Raw genomic sequence first — 13,341 nt, 5'->3', positions numbered from 1 at the left:
GTGGTGCAAATAAATCTACTATCCAAAAGCTCCAAACATTACAGAATAACGCCCTAAGAGCAGCCTTAGGCATAAATTAAAAAAAACACAACTCCCCCCTTAGGCGCCATCATAAATGGTTATCCACGTCCAATAAAATACAACTAAAAATGCTTTCTTTGACTCATAAAGCCCTCAATAACGCGGCCCCCAGCTACCTTATAGATAAACTCCAGAAAAGAACATCTCACAGACCTACTAGAATTGGGAATATTAACTGTCTGACCATACCTAAATACAAGCTCACTACTATCGGTTGTAATAGCTTCCCTGTAAAGGCAGCTAAATTCTGGAACTCACTGCCACAAGATCTGAGAGCCGACCAACCTTATCTACACTTCAGAAAAAATGTAATAAACATATCATCACTATTGACCCCTAGTCTCCCAGTACCCATCTCGGATCTGTCCGTATCTGAAGAGTCATACTCACACTGCATCAATATTGTAATATTGTGTTTATACCTGAAAGACCATGTGTGATCTAGCTTACCTATTGTGATACACGGAGGGTATCACCTTGTAACCTGTACTTGTACATTATGCACTGTTTATCTCTGTAATTACATAGGCCATTTTTAGTTTTTGTTCCTACCTGTACATTTTGTATTTTCTGTAAGTATATAAGTATTGTATCTGGTGAATATTTTGCAACTTTGTAAGCTTTGCATCTTCATACTGCTGCGCCCTTTTACGTACGAGTCTGGTGCGCATAACAAATAAATAAACAAACAAACAAACAAACATTTCAGGCTGAAACGCCTGTATCCCAATAAATAAATGCATAAATACACAAATGCATGAGATTATCTGTTCATCAGATTCATTGACACTGGCAAAATCTGCAGGAAGCATCCATGACGATCATGCATGTGGTTCTCATGGACCTGTCAAGCAAATAAAGTAATAGAGGAAATACAAATTTGAAAAGTTGTTAAAAGATGTCAAAATTATTGAAAAAATGAATAGGAAATGTGCAACTTGAACAGATGTAAAAAAAACTTGTTAAGAAGAAATCTGATCTAAACGAGATTGTATCTACTCAAAAAGGAATAAACACATTTCAGGCTTTGACTGTGTTCATTTAAAGAAAGTTAGAAACGCAGCCTCCTGTAGGGTTAGTTGCTTAGAAAATTGTAGAACGCTAGATCCATCTTGATGATAGAGAAGGACTCTGGAGGACTGACATGTTTGACAGATGTGATAAGTCAGCAATTCAAGTGTTTTAGGAAAAATCTATAGACATCAAAATGCATTCCATGTTGGGGGGACTCTGGAGACTGTGGTTTCCAAATTTCAAACTTCCCAGCATACGTGAACACTGTAGGAAGATATCTCTAATGATGATCTTCTGAAGCCAATCAACTCCATAAATATTGGCAAGTGCCCTGTGACTGTGGGTTCCAAGTTAAATTCCACAGAATCCTGAGTAAAGCAGTCATTAACGGACTACACATGATGCAGAGAGGTTCCAGGGTGTCAGAATCAGGCCCCACAAGTCCAAGACATGCAATGCTTTTTTTTGGTATGTTTCCAAAGAAAGACACACCTGCAAAACATCTTGGAAGTTGTAGGCCCATTAGTTTTATAGACACTTGCGGCAGATTACTGTCAAAGATGACTGGAATGGGTAATTCTGAAGCTTGTTGTCCTGAGCCAGAAAGGCTTTGTAAAACCAAGATATGTGACTCACAAAATGATTAATTGGTTTATGATAAATTCCAATGTTCCTTGACACATATGTTGTAACATGTATTTAAAATAGAAATAGAATTTTGCTGCAGTAGCCTATAGTACTAAATAGCATTGTTAATGTATGTCATTGAGGGATGCATAGTGAACAGTGGCGTAACACAAAACGTGAGGGTCCTCCTGCAAGCCTTGCTGAACGGCCCCTCCCACCGCACACTGCTCCCCCCCCCACTTGGCATGGGCAGCATGGGGCCACACGTACTGTGTGGGCTGCGGAGACTGCGCTATGCCAGTGATGGTGAAGTCTCCTCCCTGACTCTGCCAGGCAGTAGAGGATGTGGAGGTCAAGTGGCCAGGTGCCACCATACTGTGTAAAGCTGTGTACAGAGGAGGCATGTGGGGCCCCCAGACTACCCCACCATACTCTAGCACTAATGCAGAGGAATGTCGCTGTCAGCACATACTTTTATTTTCCCTACCCTTTTAAAGGTTTGCGTGCACTTAGAAAGAGCCAAACCATTGTCTCATTATATGATTAATGCCCTTTGTTGCGATCTAGGGCGAGGAAACCATCCAAATCTCTCGAACAGTGGCAGCATTCGGACAGAATCTGGCGCAGAGAGAGTACAATCACTGTTAATACCGAAAAGATAGAACACGAGTAGTCCACTCGAAGGCAACTGAACGATGCACATGACTTTCAAGATGGCAGCCAAGCCTGAACTTGGATTGATTCACAGCACTGCACATTGTGGCAGAAACACATTACAATCAGATGAATCCATTACAGCAGAACCACTGCCCCAACCCCATTCCTGCTGAAATACGCACATAAAGATGTCCCTGCTCCTATGTAGGCTGGACCAATTGGATTGGGCAGGCCACTATGCGTAAAAGAATGTTTGGCAGGGGTGAGGGTGTAAGTAGTCAACAAATGAGTTGCAGAGGTTACTGAAGATAGAGAGAAGGTGGTGGAGCCAAAGCAGAAAGAGGCCATGTGAGGAAGGCAGAGAGAGGTTGATCACGGTAGAATGAGAGAAGAAAGAGGAGAGAGTGTTACATTGAAGATTGGGAGGACCCTCATGAAAGCAGTGGGAAGGATGCAGAGAGAGGTGGGAGTGGGAGGGAGGTGATTAAAAAAGACTATATTAGGAGAAAGAGTATCAAGGAGGATTCAAGGCATCCTGAGGTGGTGGCAAGAGGAAAGATTCGGGAGGATGGGAAGTATGCAACAGCGTGAGGGGACAAACATACCAAGATAGAGGGAGGAAATTCATGGAGGAGGTGAGAGGTGATAATGTAGAAAATGTAAAAAGGAACAATTAAGAGGAATAAAGGTGACCGAGGGAGAATGTTGGAGGAAACAGGGAGGACATTTGGAGAAACACTAGAGTGAAAAGTCACATTCAGGAGTCCCGGGTAATGGAAGACAGTTACAGAGGGATGGGAGCAAAGAATCAGGGAGTGGCCAACCCAAAGCTTGACAACGAAAAGTCTTTGAACATTGAATGTATGAGCATGCAGTGAAGCATTTGAAAGCTAAAGGAAGGGAGTGATAACTAGAGAGCACAAAAGGTGCAGGGGAGATCCACTTAGGAATGATCCTTTTGCAGACCATTGAGGACGAGTGTGAGAACTTGACTTTGAGGAATAAAACCAGGATCCTGCGATCGGGAGATAGAGAAACAACTCCAATAAAGCCTGCAGATAAACTTGGGGTACCATCCTCTTGCAGGAAACGCTACGGTTTTTCACTTATTATACAGACCCAGCATACACCCCTGTGCAGCCCTAGCTTGCGAGTGCACATGGGCTGAGAGAGCAACAAAAAACGCGTCCCTCCAGAACTGAGGACAGAAAGCAGAGGACCAGAATCTAACGACCAAGGGGGCAAGCAAGAAAAATAGGAGACCCTGGAAACCTCAGGACCATGAGTGAATGTGTCAGAGACCCCACGAAGTACACCCGAATTGAAATTTTCAATTTAAAACTCAAAATGTTGATCTTGTGGTGAAGCCATGTTATTATTGTCTCTTTCATTATCATACTTTGATCCAAATCTGTAAGTAGCCCCAATACAGCTTTGTTTAAGTACACACTGTTGTGTAGACCATGGGTCAGATTCTCAAAAATGAGTGCCAATGAAAAAAGTGCCGAGTATGCACTATTTTCATTTGTGCTCATTGCTGAAATGCGGTTCCCTGTGCATTTCAGGAAGGGCTGGACAGTGGCACAAAGATGCGCTGTCAGAGCTCCTATCAGGAGAGTGCTCGCGGCAATAACGTATGACAGGCTCCCAGCAGCTACTTGGTTTCTGGGAGCGCATTTCACTGAGACGGGCAGTTAAATGGCGAGAAAAAATAACATTTTTCATCCCAGTTTGGGGGATGGAAATGGAAGTGTAATAGCCACGGTTTGAACCACGCCCGTCACATTTAAAAAAAAAAAAAAATCATGACAGGATCAAAGATGACGCTGTCATTATTTGCACCTCCCCTCTGCCTGTTTTAAAAGGCCCAGGGGGATGACCCTACTTTCTTGGCGTTTAAAATCATATCCCGTTTGTGAATTTGGGATCTGCTTTTAAATGCTACGAAATGTGCCATGAATGCGCAAATGCGCAAAAGAGGGAAAAAGGACATGCGCTCATTCAAATGCCCTTTGTGAATTGGGCTGCTCCTTTTTTGGCACAAATGATAAGATGCACTAGCACACCTCATTAGCTACGCCAAAAACAATTTTGAGAATCTGGCCCCTTGTCTTTAACCAACACCATTTCATGACAGATGTCTTTATTAAATTATGTATTTAGATGGATAACAAAGGATCGTCAGCATCTTTAGCCTTTCTTAATGGATCAGTGTTTTTGTGGAGAGGAAACTTCAGGAACAATTGCCTCTTGGATATTTCCCATCTGTGAAAGGTACAGTGAGCAAAAAACGTGTGCTACAAACTCTCATCTCAGAGCAGGTTATCATGCCATGTTCTTTCTGGAGAGGAGCGCCTGCTACCCTTTTTGAACCAATTGCCTCTTAGACCTCGGGTGAATATTGACTGGGGATTTATTAACCACACTTGTAGAGTTATTTTGCGCGTTTTCCTTTTTGTTATTGACCGTGGTAATACAAATTCTACCAGAGTGTACAATCTGCATGCCAGCTGAAGCCTACATGTGTTTGAACACATCTTTAAAAAATATTAGGCTATTCAAAATATAATGTCTTCAGGTGGACTCTACCCCGTTATTGATTTCATCTGTTCTATTAATTTAAGAATCACCTGTTTAATGACTGATGGTGTGTTTCTGTAAAGAGAGATATACGGGCTCATACCCGCAGGCAGGTTGCCGCCAGACCCGTAAATATTTACTGGCGCCGGACTTGCCGGAAACACTGGGGTATTACAAATCCCGGCCTTCCGGAAAGTCAGGCGCTGGTAAATAGGACTCCATGGGATTGGGGACCACGGAAGCAACGGCACTGCTCTTAACGGTGCGGGTTCTTCTGTGGCAGTCTGCCTACCATGGCCGCTGTGTCCGGCAGGGTATGCCCTGTCGGCACAGCGGTTCCGGCAGGCAGACTCGTAGTGTGTCAGTCCGGAAACATCGGTGCCAGTAAGCCTACCGGCATATTGTTTCCGGACCGGCATATTTAGAATGAGTCCCCATACTGTGGATTTAAACATTGTTGAGGAATTGGTGTGTCAAAGCCTTCTTATTAGCATAGTTGGGTATCTTTGTTGACTCCTGTTGTGAGAGGGAAGCATCAGCAGAGGCTATGCTGGGCATGGACTATTGGGCTTTGACTTTTAAAGGCGATCAGCTTTTTAATTGCCTTGTTGCTTTGGCCCATATTCGCTACCCTTGCCTTGGCAATCGGCTAATTTGCGGCTTTGTTTGCCAGCCTCATCAAGTCCGATTCTAGTTTATGACGGATTTGCAAAGAAAAAACACATGTTTTCAGGCTTCTGCAGTGAGCACAATCACAGAATTAGAAATGGCTGAGTTTGTAGTAAGCAGCAGTATAAATACTATTCAACAATGCTGCCATCACATGTTCTCTGTTAAAGAAACCGTTCAAAGTAGTGATCTTACAACACCGGGCTCTAAAAATGTAGCAGCAGCATGAAAGTAAACAAATATTGCCAAAAGCCAACAGTGTTCACTTTTGTGTAGACATAGGCTAGTTGTTTTCAACCATGCACTGCTATAAGAGTATTAGCTGGCCAAAAGATGGCAATAGCGGGAAAATTGAGGGATTAGCTGGGCATATGGTAGCAGATAGCAATCCCTATCTAACACATATGCGCAAGACAGAATGGTTGGTCATATCAATGCTTGTTTTTAAAAGGACTTCAGTACAAGGGACATAGATAAATCAAGTGGATGAAGGCACACTTGGTAAAGAAATTTTTAGTACACCAGTTGCATGTACCACTGCAATTAAGTCATTCAGGAGCTATGATCTTGTTACGAATAACAGGTTCATTTGTGTAGTTTCTCTAGGCAAACAGAGCCCTCTCGGGAGATTAGTCAAGCTCATTCAAGTTCAAACAACCAATCAGAGCGCATGAATCTCTTGAGGGATGTTCAATTTGTTGTCATCTGTGGATGTTGTTAGGCTGCAATGGAAGGTGTTTCACAGGGCATATTCACACCTGTAGAGCGTTTGGGGGCATGGGGGATTTTGGAGGCTTTACATTGTTTTCGAGTATTTATATCTGTTTGTTATTGCTCTTTCATGTAATTTCTTGCTGTCTAGTACGGTTTTAAAGTTATTTTATATAAACTGTTGAGCCCCTGTGTCTTATTCTTTATCCAGTGTGTAACGGTGTTTTCTCGGTCAGTTTCCTCATGCAACAACACAAACGTTGCCTTTTCCTCGTGTGCCTTTCCCCTTTGTGTCCGCTCATAACGTTTAAACAAGACAACATGTTTTCTAAACCCTCTTGTTTCCCAAGAGTAAGGTTATTTATTGACGGTTCAAGTGGGCCTCCTGCTCGTTGTGGTCACCAGTTTGTGGACCTGGGCTACAGGAACTGGTCCAGACAGCACTGCTAATCTTCAGAGTCGGTGAGGATGCTGAAGCACTGAGGACGGTCTCAGGAGTGGGATAGGCAGAGGGGTCATCAAAGGAGGCCCTGGTGGTGGCCATGTAGTCATGTTCTCATTTGGACCGCCCCTCCACACAGAGGCAGGGGAGGCAGGTTCTCAGGTGCCCCCAAACGATGCACTTGAGGTGAAGAAGGGCATGTTCATCAGGTGGCAGGAAGGGGCAGCCACCGGAAACACCTTGAAGGACATGTTTGGGATGGATCCGCATGGGTGGGAGACATAGAGAGACAAGTGGTCGTGACCCCGCAGGCCAAGGATGCTGCTGAGGACAAGGAGGAGATGGACTATTCTGTGTGTGTGCTGCAGCAGGGAGGGGGACTCACCTCAGTGAGAAGACGTGGAGCAGGCAGAGGGAGAGGTGGTGGAGGTGCCATGGTGCAGTGGGCAAGCCAGGATCAGGGGGAGCACGAGCAAGCAGCAACCTAAAAACCCTGTACTGCACAGCCCACAGGGTTCTGGATGTTAGATTATTTTGCCCTACCAGCAAGGAAGACTATCCAAGGGGAAGAGCTTGTCTTCTGCCCAGTAGATGACTATGAGAAGAGTTCCAAGCAGCCAAGAGGTATGGGCTGTGCTGTAGGAATTAATGCAGGAAGCACCTGCACTGTTGGCATGGGAAGGTGTACCAGGCACATGAGTCCATAGTGTCCAGAGAGTCTGAGAGTTACCATGCAACCACTTCTGCGCCATCAGGTGCAGTTACGGTCATAGCATGTCCCAGGGTTGAGGCACAGCACTGAGGTGAAACCGGGCACACTGTGCCAAAACCCTTCTGCCTTCCAATCAGTTCCAGTTACACTAGAAACTGTGGTCAGTGACAAGCCCCTATTGCTGACATGGCTGTAAGATGCAATTGGGGACAGAGCACCACTGTCCATTTGCATCTTTAGAAAGGTTCCACTGGACTACCTATTGAGACATAGGATGACCTACAGCCTTGGTTGCAGTGAGCTAGTTAGTTGGTGACTGTTGGAAAATGTAGTGTTAGCAACGGGCATGAGGAGGCATATGGAACGTGTAAAGACTGGAGTGGGGGGGGCTGTACTCCTGCTCTCTATATAGCAGAGGAGAGGCACAGAGTACCCCAGACAAGATTCTTTATTATTGGTATCGTGGTCAAGCAACCAAGGCTTAGCTCTCAGGAGGTGATGCAGGCTGGTTCTTAAGTACAGTGTAGTCTTCAAGCACCCACAAAGGAATGTCCACTCACTGTATTAGTGAAAACACAGTCTTTATATGAGTAAGGTTCCAGGTTATATACGCTATTACAATAACTCACTTTGTGCTCAGTTAATTTACAATGGCAAATATATACACAGTTCTACGTGGTACCACAATTAATATCAGATTTCATTAAAGTGTATCAACTGGACTTAGTTTAAATGTCACACATATCAAGTAATGAAGAGAACCAACAGTAGACATAGAAGGAAAAGCAGTTGGTTAGAACAATAGGCAGGATACTGGCCCCTACCACTAGACACAGTTATGTGTGGAGATCCCCCCCACCTGAGCAACCTGTAAATGAAGATATCATACAAGCCCAGTCCATATATGGTTCTTATTTCCTTCTAAATAGTTTTACAACCCCAATGTACCTAGAATAGCAGAGTGTGATGTTGGGTCATCGAAGGATCCTTCTTGAGCGGCTCCCTTTAAGGCATGAGCCACGAATTGTTGAGATCCCACAAGGAAAATGGGTGAACACTGTTGTTACGGGAGCAGCTTCGGCTCTTGCAGTGCTTGTTGACGATCGGTTGAAAACAACCTGCAAGCTGAGGTGGGCAGTGAACCTCGACACTGAATGTTTGTTGCCGCAAGGGGTCAATGAAGAACTTTGGCCCAGCAAGGGAGTGGAGTCGTCAGCTTCTCTGCGGTCTTCCGGTGGTGGAAAACCCACTGGCAGATTCTCCTCAGTCGTCGGTGGCCTTGACTTTCTCCGGCAGGGTGAAAGCGGTTGATGGTGATGAACATTGGAGTCCTTGGATTGAAATGTTCTTAGGCAAAGGGAGCACAGCGGCTCCAGAGGTGACGGCGGTCAGCGACAGTGGATGGCTATCCGGTGTTTCTCTTCATTCTCCTTGGCGGCCCCCTTCTCCGGTCGGCAGCCTTTCGTAGGTCTGTCTACCATGGAGCTTTGGCAAAGATCAGCTGGTGCACAATGGTCCCTCATAGCTCGGGAAGAGGTCTCCTAGCCAGGTCGTCTCTTGGATCAGTTCTTAGAAAGCACAGCAGCTTCAGGTTAGCGAAGGACAGCAGCAGCGGTTCTTCTTCTTCTTCTTGCAGTGGACTCAACTTCAGCTTCTGAACGATTTCTAGCTGTGAGAGGCCTCAGATATACTGTTGATCTCCCATTCACTGTGCTGGGTGACACTTAGGCAACCAATATCTCATAAGGGCATTCAGGCAGTCAGGCAGCCAATCAGGCACACAGTGCATTCAGGCCTTTCTTCTCCATTCAGATACTCACAACACAGAATGCGGATTTGGAGAAGCACTCTGCAATTCAGCACTGCACACTGCATTCATACCAGTTTCGGGCAGGGCTGTCTCAATCATTGTGTGAAACACCAGATACTAGACACCCATAACACGGAATGCATATTTGTCACACACTCCATTCATCCAGGTGCCACCCCATGGGCATATCCACAACATACAGTCATTGGGACGGCTCCAGTGAGTCTGGCCTGGACTTCTCCACAACACCATATATGGAACTACCACCCAACAGCCAGTTAGGGGGAAGGGACAGAGTCAGGGCGTCCCGGGACTTCGGGAAAAGTAAGGTAACAGGCAAAAGAAAGCAAGAGGTCACAGGGGCCATCTTGTTTCCTATCAGGAATCCACTGATTCCAATGACAGGGCCTGGGCATCCCAAAATGGAGGACGCACAGGGCACCTGTCAATTCAGCACGGAGCTCCCACCTGCCCGTACCCTGCTCTGTCGGCCACACACAGGTGCTCAAAAACGTACACTAGGAGTACAGGGTCGTACTCCCACTCATGGATGCCATAAGGGTATCCCAAGGGTCTGTTCACCAAACCAAATACAGGAAGAGCCGCACTGCCAGGAGTCCCACATAAACTCCTGAGCGGAAAACAAGACAGAACACGGCAATACATGACAGGGATTCAGAGGTCCTGTCCCTCCGATGCATTTCCAGCATCACAGAGTGCCACCACCCTTCCCTCAGTTAGGGCCTTGTGGAAGTAGGAAGGAGGCAGTCATGGAAAGGAGCTGTCTCAAACAGAGTCTTCCCACTCACAAAAGTGCCAGTTCACAGTGGGAGAGCTGGATAACTTTAGGAAATGCTCTATGGCAGAGCTTTAAAAAATGCTGTGTGGTGGCACCATATGAGTGAGCTCTTGGAAATGTAGTCAGTGTCTGCATAATGTTAAGGGGACATGACAACCTATGTCAATCATTGTGCCGTTTGAAAGAGTCCTCAAAGCTTAGTGGCTGGCTTTGCCCAGTGAAAGAGCCTGAGACCCTCAGCAGGTAGTAGTGGAAGAAAGTGAGAACCTTCCTGGATGACTGTGCCCTATAGGACACCATCATAACCCCGTCAAAACCTTAGTGGGTAGCTGCACCATCTGGAAAAAACATGAGATCCTTAGTGGGTGGATGATAACTTTGTACAAGGAGTGTGATTTAGAGGTAATACAAGGATTTGATAACATTACTCACATTATAGTTAATGGCATGTTTCAGTTAGCAACAGGTCAGAGCCTCTCAGTAACTACTACAGTTATCTTTTTCCAAGCAACATGCTCCATTTTGCTGTGCCTGACTTATAATCTGTAGTACATTATCATAATCATCTGAGCTGTTGAATTGGCTAAGGGTAGATGTTGCCCCATAATCTTTGCCAATGAACGTCACATGCTGAATATGCAGCACTGCACGTCATTGCCTGTGGTTAGATGCAATCACGCTTGCCACACTAAAAGCTCTATTGAACCTCACACTGTTGGGGGACAGGTTAGCAATTCTAAAGCAATTTGCACAAATGCCATTGTCCAGACAGATGGCTAGCTATACCAATGATGTAATGTGCCATCATCCCTTCCCAGGAGAGAAGTGGCTAGTGGATAGACATCAAGCAGCTATGTGGCTGAGTGTCCAGTGTGAGATCCTGTTAAAGCCATGACTGTATTGAAGTCAGATTGAGCCTAGTAAGATCACTGTTTTGTTTTCCCCTGTTCCCCTCCCTTGCCTTGTCGTGCTCTGAAACACTTGTGTACAAGCGCGTTAGAAATTAAATGTCAATATCAATATCAATATCACTGATGAGGGTGTCCCAAAGATTCTCCATTGCATAGCCCCCCCATACCCCCACACCTCACCTCCCACCCCTGGTTGGTGTTATCCCTTCTGCTTGTGTTCTTTCTCCAATCAATGTTGCTTGCACTGCAGCAAGGCATGTTGGAATAGTTGCAGTGTCTCCTCCCTGTTATGCTTCCTGCACATCTTCCTCCCCCAAGGGCAAAGCAGCAACCTTTCCTTTGCAACGTTACTCCTCTAAATGTTACATTTAAATCCAACTACCCATGGACTATAACAAAAGGTCAAAAAGCAGCCTCTTACCAGCTGTGCTGCATCCAGTTCACCTGACAAGCCATGGGCCCTTGGCGTGTTTGTGAGGTTCGGTTCAAGCAGGGACTCTGGAGCGAGAATCTCACTCAGGAATGCATTGTGATGGCTAACCTGCTGGCTAGGATGTAGCATGGAGCAGTTAGCACTGCCAGTAACACCCTGTTAACATTTTTCCACCTAGTGATGCATTATGAGTGTTGCATTAATATGTGATGGCATTGAACTGTTCATGTAGCCTGTCCAACACATGTAAAGCAAAGTTCTAACAATGTGTCTCTGAGTTCTTCAGGTTGCGCAGTGACAAATTATGGCAACATTGCAATTGACACAGTGCATTTCTGGCATGGTAAATATGGCAGAAATAGGAGTTGATCTTCTGTTCCACATTAATTATTTCTTTCACAGGCTCACAATTGTTGACAAAGTGTGTGACCTTGAGGTGGAAGACCTGGACAAAGTAGAGGCTGTGCAGTGCCCTGCCACTTCGTAAGGTGGCAAGTACATTTGATCCATTGTCTGTTGTAATAAAGCCCAAATGCAATTTATGAGGCATTACCCATTGTACTTACAACTCTTCCTCTATGTATCAAATATCAAATCATGCGTGCATGCACATTGTTTCCAAGTGCAAAACTACATACATCTCCTGGCCTCTTGAATTATTCAATAGTCTTTCTGGCTGTTTTAATAAGAAAAAGCCCAAGCAGTGTGCTGTGTGAGCCATGTAGCCAATGTTTATAGACCACTAGTCGACATGTCTGTGGTGAAGTAGTCTTCTTGTCCCGAGGACAAATGTAGCACCAGCTTGTTGGGATGCACCTTCAGGTCCCATGCCTCCCCAAATGGTATACATTGAGGAAATATAATAGTGCGCTGGGAAATGCATGTGAGCGAAAGCAAGGGGTTGGCAAGCAATGCAGGAGTAACAAATGTAGTTTTTCAAATAGTCATGGAAATGTAGGTAGGTCCCAGTGCAGGGCATGAGTAATATTAGAGTATAGCATGTGAAATGTAGTGTATAATAATGTAAACATAGGTCCTGGTCCCCGCCATGAGAAATAGTAAGGTGCCACCATGTTTAAAGCAAGGCCTAGGTTTTACCACAAGCCATGGCGAAAGTAGCAGCGTGACATGGCAATTAGTGTCCAATCACTTCCCCATCCTGAGCTGCCAAAGGTCTGCTCTGGATTTAGGACCCAAGATCTGTGTAACTCCTTCAAAATGTGTATGATTAGTGGGGTCTCCAAGAGGCTCAGGACGAACCTCCCAGGAAGGACAATCGATAAGGGAGGAGCCAATAGTGAGCATGCTGTGATTTGTACTACGAGGAGCATGAGGTGAGGCCACCAAATGTAATCCTGCAATGGGGAGGCATGATGGGGGCACCAGTGTGTCTGGGATCAAGAGAAGCTCTTATTTATTCTAAAGGGCCAATTTGACCTTGAGAGTATCTGCTAAGCTCATGTTAATGACCAGGTGCACGCATGTGACTATGCCCACAGGGAGGTTAATGTATCACGTAACCCTCCAATCAAGTAGCGGGCAAAGTGACAGAGTAGAAGGACATATGTTAGAGTACTGGCATAGTTCCAGAGGTGGCCAATCGGTCAAGGGACTATATGAGACTATTGTATGTAAATAGGTGGTTGCCAATGAGGGAGGCGGGATAACACTGTATACTGCTTCCATCACAAGTGACGTTTATTTGCTATTTAATTGTAAGTATTAATTGAACTAACCCAGTGAGCTGCATAGCAGTTGGATTCTATGGCACCCTCTGTCTCCTTTTTCCTTTCTGTATACAGAATACATCTTGTTTTCCTTGCAAAGAGGGGCACCAAGCTTTTTTCCATAGAGGATTGTTTTTCGCTGGTTTGTTGTCTGGCGGAGGTTTACCT

The sequence above is a fragment of the Ambystoma mexicanum genome, chromosome 12 (assembly GCF_040938575.1).
Source record: "Ambystoma mexicanum isolate Mex_15411 chromosome 12, UKY_AmexF1_1, whole genome shotgun sequence".
Lineage (NCBI taxonomy): Eukaryota > Metazoa > Chordata > Amphibia > Caudata > Ambystomatidae > Ambystoma > Ambystoma mexicanum.
The sequence above is the reverse complement of the archived record's forward strand: the minus strand, read 5'-3'. Positions refer to the sequence as shown.